This window comes from Ovis canadensis, chromosome 2, assembly GCF_042477335.2.
Source record: "Ovis canadensis isolate MfBH-ARS-UI-01 breed Bighorn chromosome 2, ARS-UI_OviCan_v2, whole genome shotgun sequence".
Taxonomy (NCBI): Eukaryota; Metazoa; Chordata; class Mammalia; order Artiodactyla; family Bovidae; genus Ovis; species Ovis canadensis.
This window is the reverse complement of record NC_091246.1, coordinates 89934821-89948218: the sequence shown is the minus strand read 5'-3', so window position 1 is coordinate 89948218 and position 13398 is coordinate 89934821. Positions and strand designations below refer to the sequence as shown.

Below are 13398 nucleotides of genomic sequence, written 5' to 3'. Positions count from 1 at the left end.
AAATGCAAAAAAGCAAAATGGCTGTCTGGGGAGGCCTTACAAATAGCTGTGGAAAGAAGAGAGGCGAAAAGGAAAGGAGAAAAGGAAAGATACACGCATCTGAATGCAGAGTTCCAAAGAATAGCAAGAAGAGATAAGAAAGCCTTCTTCAATGATCAATGCAAAGAAATAGAGGAAAACAACAGACTGGGAAAGACTAGAGATCCTAGGGCTTACCCTGGGAAAATACAGTTTCCCTAGGAGCTCATGGGGCACCTGGCCAGCATGGATGGGCCACTGTCTTTGTACTGAACCCTTCGAGAACCTGAATTGGTGACTGTTCCCTTCATTAGCTGCCTCCATCCATGTGTTGTGCTGAGCATTTTCTCCTGGAGCAAATGCCTAGGAGTCTGTCTTGCCTTTAAGGGATTCAGCTTTGAAAAGAAATGTTAGGCAAGTTACTGTACAGACAATGAACTCGGAGCTCCCCCTTCCGACGTAAGTTGGGTAAGACACCCGCTGTGGGACCGAGAAGTGTGTCTGTTGCTGGGGTCCTCCCAAGCCAGTCAAGGTCCCTGGAACACAATAAACTTTCCCGCACCCTCCAGCTCCTCACAGTCTGTGACTCCACAGCCCAGCTCTGCCAAAAGCCCTTCTGCACCATGTTTCCTTTCTCCTAGGAGTTAAAAACAAGTCAGGACCTCGAAATGCAGCGTGATAGGGCTGTCTAGAGCAGTCACTGCTACTGCTACTGATAAGTCACTTCAGTCATGTCCGACTCTGTGCAACCCCATAGACGGCAGCCCACCAGGCTCCCCTGTCCCTGGGATTCTCCAAGCAAGAAGAGTCAAGAGGATGCCAAAGTTCGCCTGGGCTGAACGGCTAAACCGGCTGAGAAAGCCAGAGGCGTGGGTAGCCTTGGAAAGGTCTGCTCTGGGTGTGTGCAGGGGACCAGCCGACAGAGGAGAGGCTTCTTCTGCAGAATTAACTGTGCCACAGCTGAGCTTGCTGATCCATCCACAATATCAAGAGTATGTTCATGAGACTTCCCTGGTGCTCCAGTGGTTAACAATCTGCCTTCCAACCTACTGTATAGCACAATGAACTCTGCTCATGTTATGTGGTGGTCTGGATGGGAGGGGAGTTTGGGAGAAATGGATACATGTATATCTATGGCTGAGCCCTTTCGCTGTATACAGAAACTATCACAACATTCTTAATTGGCTATACCCCAATGCAAAGTAAAAAGTTCAAAAAAAATAATAATAATCTGCCTTCCAGTGCAGGGGACAGACTTTCTATCCTGGGTTGGAAACTAAGATCCAGCGTGTTGTGGGACAGCTAAGCCTGTACACTGCAGTTACTGAGCCCATGTGCTCTACAGCCTGTGCGCGGCAAGGAGAAAAGTCCTCTCCCCACAATGAAGAAACCATGTGCAGCAACAAAGACCCAGTGCAGCCAAAAGAAGCTTTTTTAAACAGTATCTCTATCATCGTAAAGGATAAATGATAAATTAATATTAATTCTAATAAGAATGAGGGAGGCTAACCCCAAACTGCATCTGTATTTGCATATGCTAAGCAGCTATGCCACATATAAGGCAGCATGTTTTCATAGACTGCTACATATGAGGAGGGAAGTAATTATTTTATTTTTATTTTTCTGCATTTTACTATTTTTAATATAAATTTATTTATTTTAATTGGGGGTTAATTACTTTACAATATTGTATTGGTTTTGCCATACATCCACATAAATCCGCCACGGGTACACACATGTTCCTCATCCTGAACCCCCCTCCCTCCTCCCTCCCCGTACCACCCCTCTGGGTCATCCCAGTGCACCAGCCCCAAGCATCCTGTACCCTGCATTGAACCTAGACTGGCGATTCGTTTCATATATGATATTATACATGTTTCAATGCCATTTTCCCAAATCATCCCACCCTCTCCCTCTCCCACAGAGTCCAAAATACTGTTCTATACATCTGTGTCTCTTTTGCTGTCTCGCATACAGGGTTATCGTTACCATCTTTCTGAATTCCATATATATATGTGTTAGTTTACTGTATTGGTGTTTTTCTTTCTGGCTTACTTCACTCTGTATAGTCGGCTCCAGTTTCATCCACCTCATTAGAAATGATTCAGATGTATTCTTTTTAATGGCTGAATAATACTCCATTGTGTATATGTTCCACAACTTTCTTATCCATTCATCTGCTGATGGACATCTAAGTTGTTTCCATGTCCTGGCTATTATAAACAGTGCTGTGATGAACATTGGGGTACACGTGTCTCTTTCAATTCTGGTTTCCTTGGTGTGTATGCCCAGCAGTGGGATTGCTGGGTCATAAGGCAGTTCTATTTCCAGTTTTTCAAGGAATCTCCAGACTGTTCTCCATAGTGGCTGTACTAGTTTGCATTCCCACCAACAGTATAAGAGGGTTCCCTTTTCTCCACACCCTCTCCAGCATTTATTGCTTGTAATCATTTTAGTTGGCACCAGAAAACCTCACTAGGAAAGTGCTGGTTCTTGGGAAAAAATACCAAATGGGCCTCTTGCGAAACAAGGTGAGATCTTGAGGTTGTGCATATGGCAACACAAAAGACATTGCCACACCAATCACATGTTTGGGGGCATCTGTTTTTGAGGAGGAAAGACAGAGAAACACTTGGAGCTGTGATGCTCCCTGGAATAAGGCAGCAGTGAAAAATTTCTAGCGAGGGCAAATAAAGTTGCCTTATAGGCAACCTGAAATCATGTGCGTTGATGTGATGAAATTGTCTCCTCCATCTTCTTCAAACCTTCAGTAGAGAAGGCTGCCCACACAAAGGCCCCACATGTTCAGGGGTGAAATTACATGGCAAGCAAGCAGAGGGTTTCTAGATGTTTGTACACAAACCAAATCAGTGGGGACAGAAGGCAGAGCCGCTTCCCACTCCCACTCCTCTACCTCCCAAGGAAATCATGCAGAAGACATGGATTAAGGGGTCAAGCAGTTAGGAGGCCCTGGCAAACATCTCAGTTAACATAAGAACTTAAACATTGCCTAACCAAACGGACATGTAGATACGGGTGTAATATCAATGTACATTTGTATGGTAGTTTTTGCACTTAACAAAGCTGGTACTTAGGAATTTCTGGTGTCATTAGGCACTTTTAGGTCCCAGATGTATCTGATGCAGGGACTTGTTCATAAAGTGCGCTTAAGAAAATGAAAAGAGCATGCCACAACCTGGGAGACACTGTTTACAAATCACATATCTGATGAAGGACTTGTGTCCAGAATGTATTAAAAATACTCTCTCAACTCAACAATGAGAAAATAACCCAATAAAAAGTAGGTGATATATTTGAATGAAAGAGATAAGTGAATAGCAAATAGGTACAAGGAAACACGAAAGCCTGCTTCATGCTGTGTGTGTGTGTGTGTGGTTTATATCAGATAATGAGTGTGAAACGGTTTTTGATTACACAGGAACCCGTTTGATTACATGAGGACCTACCATAGCCACTACCCTTCCTGCAGAATGTCCACTAGCCATCCTGGTCCAGTTCTACAAGTGACACACTTGAGGTCTGTCCAGCCATAGGCAAGGCCCTCACTGATACGGACTTCTGTTTTGACTGGTCTGAGACATAGACAGAGAGCCAGCAGCTGGTAGTGCAGCTGGAAGGTGAAGGGCACCCAGAATCAGGTCTTGCTAATTGCAAACATTTTCTCTAAATCTGTTGCACTGATGCTTATTGAGCTTGAAAAAGTAACAGTTTATGAATTTATCCTTTTTTCTTAACATAGATTGTTGCTTTATGAACCTCAGTTTAATTGTCTAAAATCTCTTAGACTAGTTAGTTTAAAACAATCAAACTCTGACATTGGACTAGAATTGCCAGCACTGAAATATACTCTCTTAATTTAGCAGGACCAAGTTAATCACTTACCTTGTTAACTGACTTGATGGATAATACCCCAGAAACTTGTTCCCATCAAACAATTATTAGTAAATTTGGCTTCAGTTGGCATTCTGTTTCAAAATTCTGCTTTGGTTTATAATTCCCTGTGTAGCATGTTCTTAGGAAACTCAAACTTCATTAGGAATAAGAAAAAATGGGGCTCCCTTCAAAAGTTTCCTTCCTTCTTAAGGAAATGAAAAGATCTATGACAGACTGGGAGACATATTTTTAAGACACATACATGGTAAAGGATTTTTCAATGGATAAAGAACTCTCAAATCTCAGAAACAGTAAAACAACCCAATAAAAGAGGGACAAAGACTTGAATACATGTCACCAAAGAAGATACTGGGTTGGCCAAAACGTTGACTGTGAAGAAGACTGAGCGCCGACGAATTGATGCTTTTGAACTGTGGTGTTGGAGAAGACTCTTGAGAGTCCCTTGGACTGCAAGGAGATCCAACCAGTCCATTCTGAAGGATATCAGCCCTGGGATTTCTTTGGAAGGACTGACGCTAAAGCTGAAACTCCAATACTTTGGCCACCTCATGCGAAGAGTTGACTCATTGGAAAAGACTCTGATGCTGGGAGGGATTGGGGGCAGGAGGAGAAGGGGACGACAGAGGATGAGATGGCTGGATGGCATCACGGACTCGATGGACGTGAGTTTGAGTGAACTCCGGAAGTTGGTGATGGACAGGGAGGCCTGGCGTGCTGCGATTCGTAGGCTCGCAAAGAGTCGGACACGACTGAGCGACTGAACTGAACTGAACTGATAACATCTTATGGAAAGACCTGAATGACCTTTTGGGTCAACCCAATAAGGTGGCTAATAGGACAGAAAAAGATGATCGATCAATATCATTAGTCATTAAGGAAATGCAAATTAAAGCCACAATGAGACATCACTGCACACTTATCAGAAGGCTAAAGTTAAAGACTGACTTCATCGATCATTGGCAAGGATATAGAATGACTGGAACTCTCATTACACTGCTGGTAGAAGTAAACCATGGCAGAATCCCTTTGGAAAACTGTTCTATAGTTTCTTAATAAGGTAAACACACCTACCATATGGCCCAGCTGTTCCACTCAGTTATTTATCAAAGAGAAAGGAAAGCATCTTTCTATACATACACTTGTATATGAATGTTTGTAGGAAATTCACTTCTAATATCCCCAAATTAGAAACAACTCAAATGCCCATCACAAATGAATGATTAAAGAAATGATTGTAGTATATCCAGATAATACTCAACAATAAAAAGGGATGTACCTTTGATACACACAATAGCATGGGTAAATCTCAAAATTATGCTGAATATAAGTCAGACAAAGAATACATTCTGTATTGTCCCATTCATACAAAGTTCTAGAAAGGAAAGCTATAATAACAAAAAGCAGATCAGTGGTTACCTGAGGATGGGTGTGGTGGGACTAAGGAACCAGATGGAGGTAGGAATTACAAACAGACATGAGGAAACTTTTGGAAGGATATGAATATGTTCTCTGTATTGGTGTCCATGATTTCAAAACCATTTGGTGCATCAAAACCAAATGTTCACTTTAAATATGCAGTTTATTGGATATCAATTATGCTTCATTAAAGTTCTTAAAAACAGATAAGAAGGAAGAAATATAAAATGAAGCCACAGTATCTTGTGTCCCTTTTTCAGAATCAGCATACATTGTTTGATGGCCTACTATCTCTTAATAAGATTCCAAGATAAGATTAAATCAATAGGCCCTTGTGATGTGTGTTTAATCACTAAGTCATATTCGAATCCTTTATGACCCTATAGACTGTAGCCTGCCAGGCTCGTTTGTTCATGGGATTTCCTAGGCAAGAATACTGGAGTGGGTTGCCATTTCCTTCGCCAAGGGATCTTCCCAACCCAGGGATCAAACATGTCTCCTGCATTGGCAGGCGGATTCTTTATCACTGAGCCTCCAGAGAAGCCCCAGTAGGCCCTTACAGTCTAAGTTCAACATTGTCAGCAGTAAGATTGTAAGAGGTTTTTATGTCACATTGCAATAGTCTCTCATATTTTAAAAGGTTGCCCAAGAAGTTGATCCTCTCCCACTAAAACTCTGGAAAAAAGCCCAGAGCACTTTCTACGTTACACACCTGCACCAACTGCATTTCAAGTTGCAGAAAACAAAGAACAATTTTTTTCTTTTATTGTGGTAAAATATACACAATATAAAATCTACCATTTTAACCATTTCTAAGTGTACAGTTTTATAGCGCTCAATCCATTTCCTCTGTTGTGTAACCATCACCGCACAACCTCAGAGTTTTTTTCTCTTTCCCAGCTGAGACTCTATACCCATGAAACACTAGTTCTCTATTTCCCCTCCTCCCAACCATGGCAATCACCATTTTATTTTCTATCTCTATGAATTCAAATGGGGCTTCCCAGGTAGCTAGGTGGTAAACAATCCACCTGCAATGCAGGAGACGTGATTCAATCTCTGGGTTGGGAAGATCCCCTGGAGAAGGAAACGGCAACCCACTCTAGTATTCTCGCCTGGGAAATCCCTTGGATAGAGGAGCCTGACAGGTTACATTCCAAGGGACTGAAAAAGAATTTGACATGATTTAGCAACTAAATAACAACAATGAATTTGAACCCTCTAGCTACCCCATATAAGTGGACTCATAGTCTTTATTTCATTTGTGACTGACTTATTTCACTTACAATGTCTTCAAGTTTCAGCTATGTTGTAGCATGTATCAAAATTTCCTTCATTTTAATGGATGAACAATATTCCATTGTAAGTATATATCTCATTTTGTTTATTCATTCCTTCACTGATGGACTTTTGAGTTGCTTCCAACTTTTGGTTATTTTGATTAATGCTGCTTTAAATGTGAGTGTGAAAATATCTATTTCAGCCCCAGGAATTTGTATTTTTTCTAAATCTTTGAGTATGATAACCTGAATTTATTGCATTAGTGATCTTTTAGACCTCAATAGCTAAGTGGCTGGGGGTAATTTACATAAAGACACAAGCTTAACCATAAGTGGAATTGCTAGATCATATGGTAATTCCATATTTAATTTTTGAGGAATCATCAAGGTAATTATATTTACGTCTTTATAATGTGAATATCTGCTATAAAGCATAACACAAACACAATAATAACAACTACATTTCTTAAGGACATTTGTTCTGCAAGGGACTCTGCTAAATGTGTTACAAATGTATACCATCTTGTTTAACGCTTCTGAAAACCATAGAGGAAAGTATTACTGTCTTCTTTCTACATATAAGAAAACCAAGACTCGGTAAGATTAAGTAACTTACCCAAGTCTACAGTTGGTAAGAAGAGAGATATATTTGGAACCAGAAACCATGTTTTCAACACCCTGTAATCATCTGCGTGTGTGCGCGCGTGCTCAGTCATGTCCAATTCTTTGCGACCCTATGGACTGTAGCCCACCAGTCTCCTTTGTCCATGGGATTTCCCAGGCAAGAATACTGGAGTGGGCTGCCACTTCCTCCTTCAGGAGATCTTCCCAACCCAGGAATCAAACCTGCGTCTTGTGCATTGGCAGGTAGATTGTTTTACCACTGACCACCAGGGAGCTGTCTGTCAAACTGGTCAAACTGTTAACCTTTATGCAACATCATAGCACTGATCTTACGGTTTAAAGAGAGCACAAGGAGTTCTGTGGTCCAGGGGCTCCAGCTCCTGGCTTTGCTCCAAGGGCTTATCAGGGCCTTCTGCAGAAGGCCTGCTCCTTGCTCTCAAGAAGTTTATCTCCCTTCCAGCCCCACCCATTCAGAAAAGGACTTTCACTGCCTTGCTCTATGGAGATTAGCAGGAAATTCCCATCTGCTCTTCATCAGCTTCTACAGAGAATATTTTTTCTTCAGGTATTTGGAGGCAGCTGTCTGAAGGGTGAGTCAGTTTTCCTTGGTAAGGCTGCATTTCCTTCTCTCGACCACTATGGTTTAATCCTTGTAGCAAGAAGGCTCTGCGTGCAGTTTCCTTTTCAAGTCTCATACCAGTGGCTTTCGTTATCTCATAGGCATGTGTAAGAAAAATGGTCTGTGCCCTATTGTTTAATGGAAATACACAACAAAATTTCTCTTTCCTTTTACCTTTTAACTTGGCTCCTTCTCTTTCTTTTTTTTTTTTTTTTAAGGAAAATCCAGAGGTAAAACAAATAGTTTTCAAAGCAGAAAATGATTTATTTATCCAGAAAAGAATGAAGTGGCAATTTGTAAATTTAAAAATCCAAATATTCAAAAAAAAAGGCTTATTTTAGTGAAAAAAGCACAGGTTTTATAGACTTGAGAGCTAATGAGGGTTCTGATACTTTCTAGCTGTATCATCTTGGGCAAGTTATGCAAATGGGGGATAGTCATATCTCAAACTTTTGAGGAATAAATGTCCAGGATGTATGATTTGGTTTAGCACATGGCCTCACCTGTGGAAGGTGCCCAGTGTTTAACTTAATTACACATGAATAAAAATGGTAGAAATTTCCCTTTTGTAAAAGATTTTTTGGATGTGTGCCAATTTTAAAGTCTTTGCTGAATTTGCTACAATACTGCTTCTGCTTTAGGTTTTGGCTTTTTGGCTGTGAGGCATATGGGCTCAGCCCCTAGCTGGGGATCTTAGCTCCCCAACCAGGGACTGAGCCTGCACTCTCTGCTTAGAAGGTGAAGTCTTAACTTCTGGACTGCCAGGGAAGTCCCCCAGATTGTAGAAATTTCTCACATAAAATTAAGTGAGCTTAAGGAGCAGCCTTCCCTAAATCTCACACAAAAGGCAAGTCCTTTGGGATAATAAAGGAATGTCATTTTTATCAAAGTCATTTGTACGGATATTGGAAAAGAACATTCAGCATCTCTGATTACAAAGTATAAATAAGACACTCCTAAAATTCCAGCTGTCAACATTCTGTAAGTGGCCTCCGCAAAGAGGTCTTAAGAAGACCGATTGTTTTACAAATTTTTGAAATGTCAAGGAAAGAGATGGGTAGAAGACTATAGGAAAGGGTGAATAGGAAGAAGAGCCAGGCTTTGTCAGTCTCCTGTGATGGCCTGAACTGTGCTTAGCTGTTACACTGGACATCTGTTATGGCCCACCTGGCATCTAGGACCACCATGGACAGCTGTGGGTTGGGGCCATGCCCAGCTGTGTGAATGGGCCTCTGACCCAGGCTGGGGTGCTGAGAGCACAGGCGTCATCATGGCTACAGCGGCTGGTGAGGAGGAGCTACAACACAGGAGCTGAGGCCAGGAGAGTGACAAGGAGGACTCCGGCTGGAATGCTGAGGAAGAAGGAGCCTCTGTCTATGGCAGGGGGTGCCTGGTCCAGTGGAAGCTTGGGACCAGGACTGCCACTTCCGGCTGCACAACTTACATTCTGCACAGCTTTAGATGGTGCCCTTCTCTGGTGAGTCTGACATGTCCCACATTGGAAGAAATGCTGAGGAATAAAACCAACTCAGAGGAGAGCGGAAGGGAGAGACAGATGATGACACCGTCCTGAATATATTGTTTCAGCCAGCCTGAAGCCAGGTGAACCTTCTTAAGTGTTTCTTATCCGAGCCTTGAAATAGAGGACTGGAAAAGAAGGCAGAAACCCACCCACTCCCTCATCGATCTCCCCTGCTTTTGGAAGTGACCCCATCTATACACCGCTTCACTCTAACTTTCATGAAGTTCTGCAGGCAGGTCTGCCCATCCTTAGAAGTGAGGAGAGATGCTTACCCTGCTGACCTTTTCCTTGTGCGTCCGGTGTGAGCTGCTGTTTACACACTAATCAAGTCAGTGATTTACAAGACTTCCTACAACCTCACCACACCAGACACTGCTAAGCACTGGGCTTACATCCACAAACAAGGTACAGGAGCTATCCTCAAGAAGCTCATCTTCAAGGAAAGAAACAGGTAATTATATGACTAAAAATGATAGCATGATGATAAATGTCATTTTAATGTGACGAACCGTTTCTTATAGAAGCCAAGATGTATTCTGTCTGACAGGACTTGAGCAGCGGTCACAGAGAAACTGTTCGAACTTGGATTTGAAGACAGGGTAGCATTTAAAAATAAAAAGGATGGGAGAGAGAACATTTCAGAAAAGAGCAACCTGCACAAAAGAATCATGAAACAAGTGACCTGTTCAGGGAATGTCACGAAGGACAGGAATTGGGTAAGAGTGAGAAGGAACTGAAGCTGGAATTCAAATTGGTATAGATGCTGAGGGCCTGGAGAGTCAAGTATTTAAGAGAGGAGTGGCCTGGTCAGAACTTTTTATGACAGGGACTCTGGTCACGGCTGGAAGGGGTGGATTAGAGCAGGTTGGGGCTAGAAGCCGAGAGGCTACTGAGGGTTTGAGCATGAGGAGATGGTAGCTGAACGAGGACTGAGAAAGGGTCAGTTTTTAGACACCTACGATGAAATTTTTTTTTGTAGAATCCTCTTAGCCTTAATATGCTCTTTTCATATTCACAACTTTACTCCAATGTCGCCAACATCACAGGGATTAATCTTTGAAATGACTGAAATTATAATCCTCAATCAGACTGAGAAGCAACAGTTGGTGTTATTAATAAAACACTCCTGTAACCCTAGAATCACTTCCCTGGTGGCTCAGACTGTAAAGCATCTGCCTACAATGTGGGAGACTTGAGTTCAATCCCTGGGTCAGGAATATCCCCTGGAGAAGGAAACAGCAACCCACTCCAGCACTCTTGCCTGGAAAATCCCATGGATGGAGGAGCCTAGTAGGCTACAGTCCACGGGGTCACAAAGAGTTGGACACGACTGACTGACTTCACTTTCACTTTTACTTTCATGACCCTAGAACCTCTTCTCAGCTCACCACAAAGTTAGTGAGGGATCTCTGAAGCCAGAAAGCCTGTGCGTGACTGGCTAGACACAGGGAGCCACCTAAAGAGATCACCATCCTCTATATACGTACTGGGTATAAAGCTATCTCTGTACAACACAGAGTAGGGATTTCCCTGGTAGTCCAGTGGCTAAGACTCCACACTTCTTATGTAAGAGGCACAGGTTCAGTCCCTGGTCAGGGAACTAAGGTCCCACATGCCATGCAGTGCAGCCAAGAAAATAAAAAAGTATTGTTCCTGTCTGACTGCATTTCAACTGCTGTTCTCAGGAGCACTGAGAAGCCTTTCCTATTCAGTGGCAGGTTTTGCCAAGCCTTCAACTGATGGTATAGGACATGTGTCTGCTCTTTAGCTCATCCAACAAAGCTATGATAGTTCTATTTAATGTCTGTTCTCTCACCTACAGATGACATTCTCTTAACCCTGGTGAAATTCAGAGTTTGGTGGCAGGTTGTATTCATTTGCTAAGGCTGCCATAACAAAGTACTGCAAGTTGGGTAGCTTAGAACTACAGAAATCTACTGTCTCAGTTTGAAGGCTTGAAGTTCAAAATCAAGGTGTTGGCTTAGGGCTGTTAAGGAGAATCTTGGCCCCGTGCCTCTCTCCTAACTTCTGGTGGTTTGTTGGAATCTTTGGCATGCCTGAGTTTCTGCTGCATCATCCTGATCTCTGCCTTTATCTCTGTCTGCTGTTCCCTCTGTGTGCACGTCTGTATTTAAATTTTCACTTTTTTATAAGGACATCAGTCTTACTGGATTAGGGGTCCCACCCTAGTCCAGGAAATGACTTCATTCCAACTTAGCTATTTACATCTGCAATGACTCTATTTCCAAATAAGTTCACCTTCTCAGGTATTGGGGGTTAAGTTTCAACAGTTAAATTTAGGGGAAAGTGAAAGTGTCAGTCATTCAGTTGTGTCTGACACTTTGCAAACCCATGTGCAAACCCATGGACAGGTTCTTCTGTCCATGGGATTCTCCAGGCAAGAATACTGGTGGGTTGCCATTTCCTTCTCCAAGGAATCTTCCTGACCCAGGGATCAAACCCGGGTTTCCCGTATTGCAGGCAGATTCTTTACCATCTGAGCCACGAGGGACACGTATCAACACATAATACAGAAGATAAAGTACCTCTGTGTCTTCTCCCCTACTCTCTTAGGTACTTCTTTGTGTGGGGCAGAAGGGAGGTATCAACTTTTCTATTGGATCTTGCCTTTGAAAGAGGGTCACTTATCCCCCACCTCAGCTTCCTCTAGTTGCAACAGACAGGGGCACAGACAACTTCAACTTTCCTTGAAATGTTGCTAGGAAGCCACGAGGAAAAATGGTCAACTAAAATGCCATAAAAATCTTCAATGACTGTTAATATCATCCCTTCCATCATATATGCTGTAAACTTTATAGTTTAAAAGACCAGAATATATTTGAAGAAAGGGCCTCAGACCAGTTGGCCTCTGTGTGAATCTTAGCAACTGTTGAGGAAGGGGAACCACACGTGGGGAGGGGGATAACATTCAATACTAGCTTCTTCACCTTGGTCTGCAACTTGAACCCTCCTAAAATCCAACATAGTTGAATCCCAGGGATTGATTTCCTACTGTACATCCTACCCCTGAAATGATAAATGTGTTCTGCATGAAAGATATTTTTCTGTTTACTTAACTTTGTTCTTATTTCTTAGGGCTAATAACCTTGGATTTTTTACGCCAAGAGTAAGCTCAGCCTTTCTGAGCTACATTATAATATTTTCTGTGATGATCAACAAAGAAGTTTCCATTTTCAAGCTGCTTCATCTGATAACTTTGGTTTTACACCAGGGTCAGTCCTGGGGAAGCAGGTGTGAAGTGGGTGTGGTGTGCTATTGCATTCTGAATCGCTCTTTGTGTAGGACCTGTTGAGCACAAATAAGAGCTTAAAGATGGAAGATTTCTTTTTTCTTTACTGACTGTTACCATCTGTCTTCCCTTGCTGAAGCATGGGAGCCTTTATTACAAAGCACCACCATCTTTATGGCAAAATGGAATTTCACAAAATTTGCAGAAAGTCTCAGATAGCTCAATTACTCTCTTCTATGTCAGTAAAATCAACAGCATGGTTGGTTGGCCACTAAGACAGAATTTAGCATGAAGCCACGACAATCTCAAATGTATTTTTAGAAAGAAAAATTGAGCTGGACTTGTTTTATTCTGACTCCTTGTGCAATAAACTTTCTGTCTTTCATCATACAATTTCACAGACACTGTTGCCTGAACCCAGCCTCCTACTGGAAATCACTTTAGGTTTGGTGCCCCATATGGGACTTTCAGGCTGACTCTCAGTCCGCATTCCCTGATAACACAGCCAAATAAATGCTGCAGTGAAAAAGATGACAGAGACAGCATTCCATTTTTGGATGTCTCGTCACAGGGAGCTGTTACCAGTTCCTAATGAGCCTCTCTTCCCTTTTCTGTCTTGCTTCCCTCTCTGATCATCACTTGGGAATAGAAAAACACAGGCAGCCCACAGGCTGAGTGATTGGGAAACACCGTGCATGTGTGTGTGCTAAGTCGCTTCAGTTGGGTCCGGCTCTTTGCGACACCACGGACTGTG

The 13398-nt window shown here is 42.4% G+C and overlaps 1 protein-coding gene across 1 annotated transcript in view; it reads left to right on the top strand.

Annotated features, from left to right (window-relative positions):
• The first annotated feature begins 7654 nt into the window (after positions 1-7654).
• HACD4 (3-hydroxyacyl-CoA dehydratase 4) overlaps positions 7655-13398 on the top strand; it is a 51448-nt gene continuing 45704 nt past the window's right edge. Inside the window, exon 1 of the mRNA XM_069574121.1 lies at positions 7655-7843. The gene's annotated coding sequence lies outside the window, so the exon portion shown is untranslated. The remainder of the gene's footprint in view (positions 7844-13398) is intronic.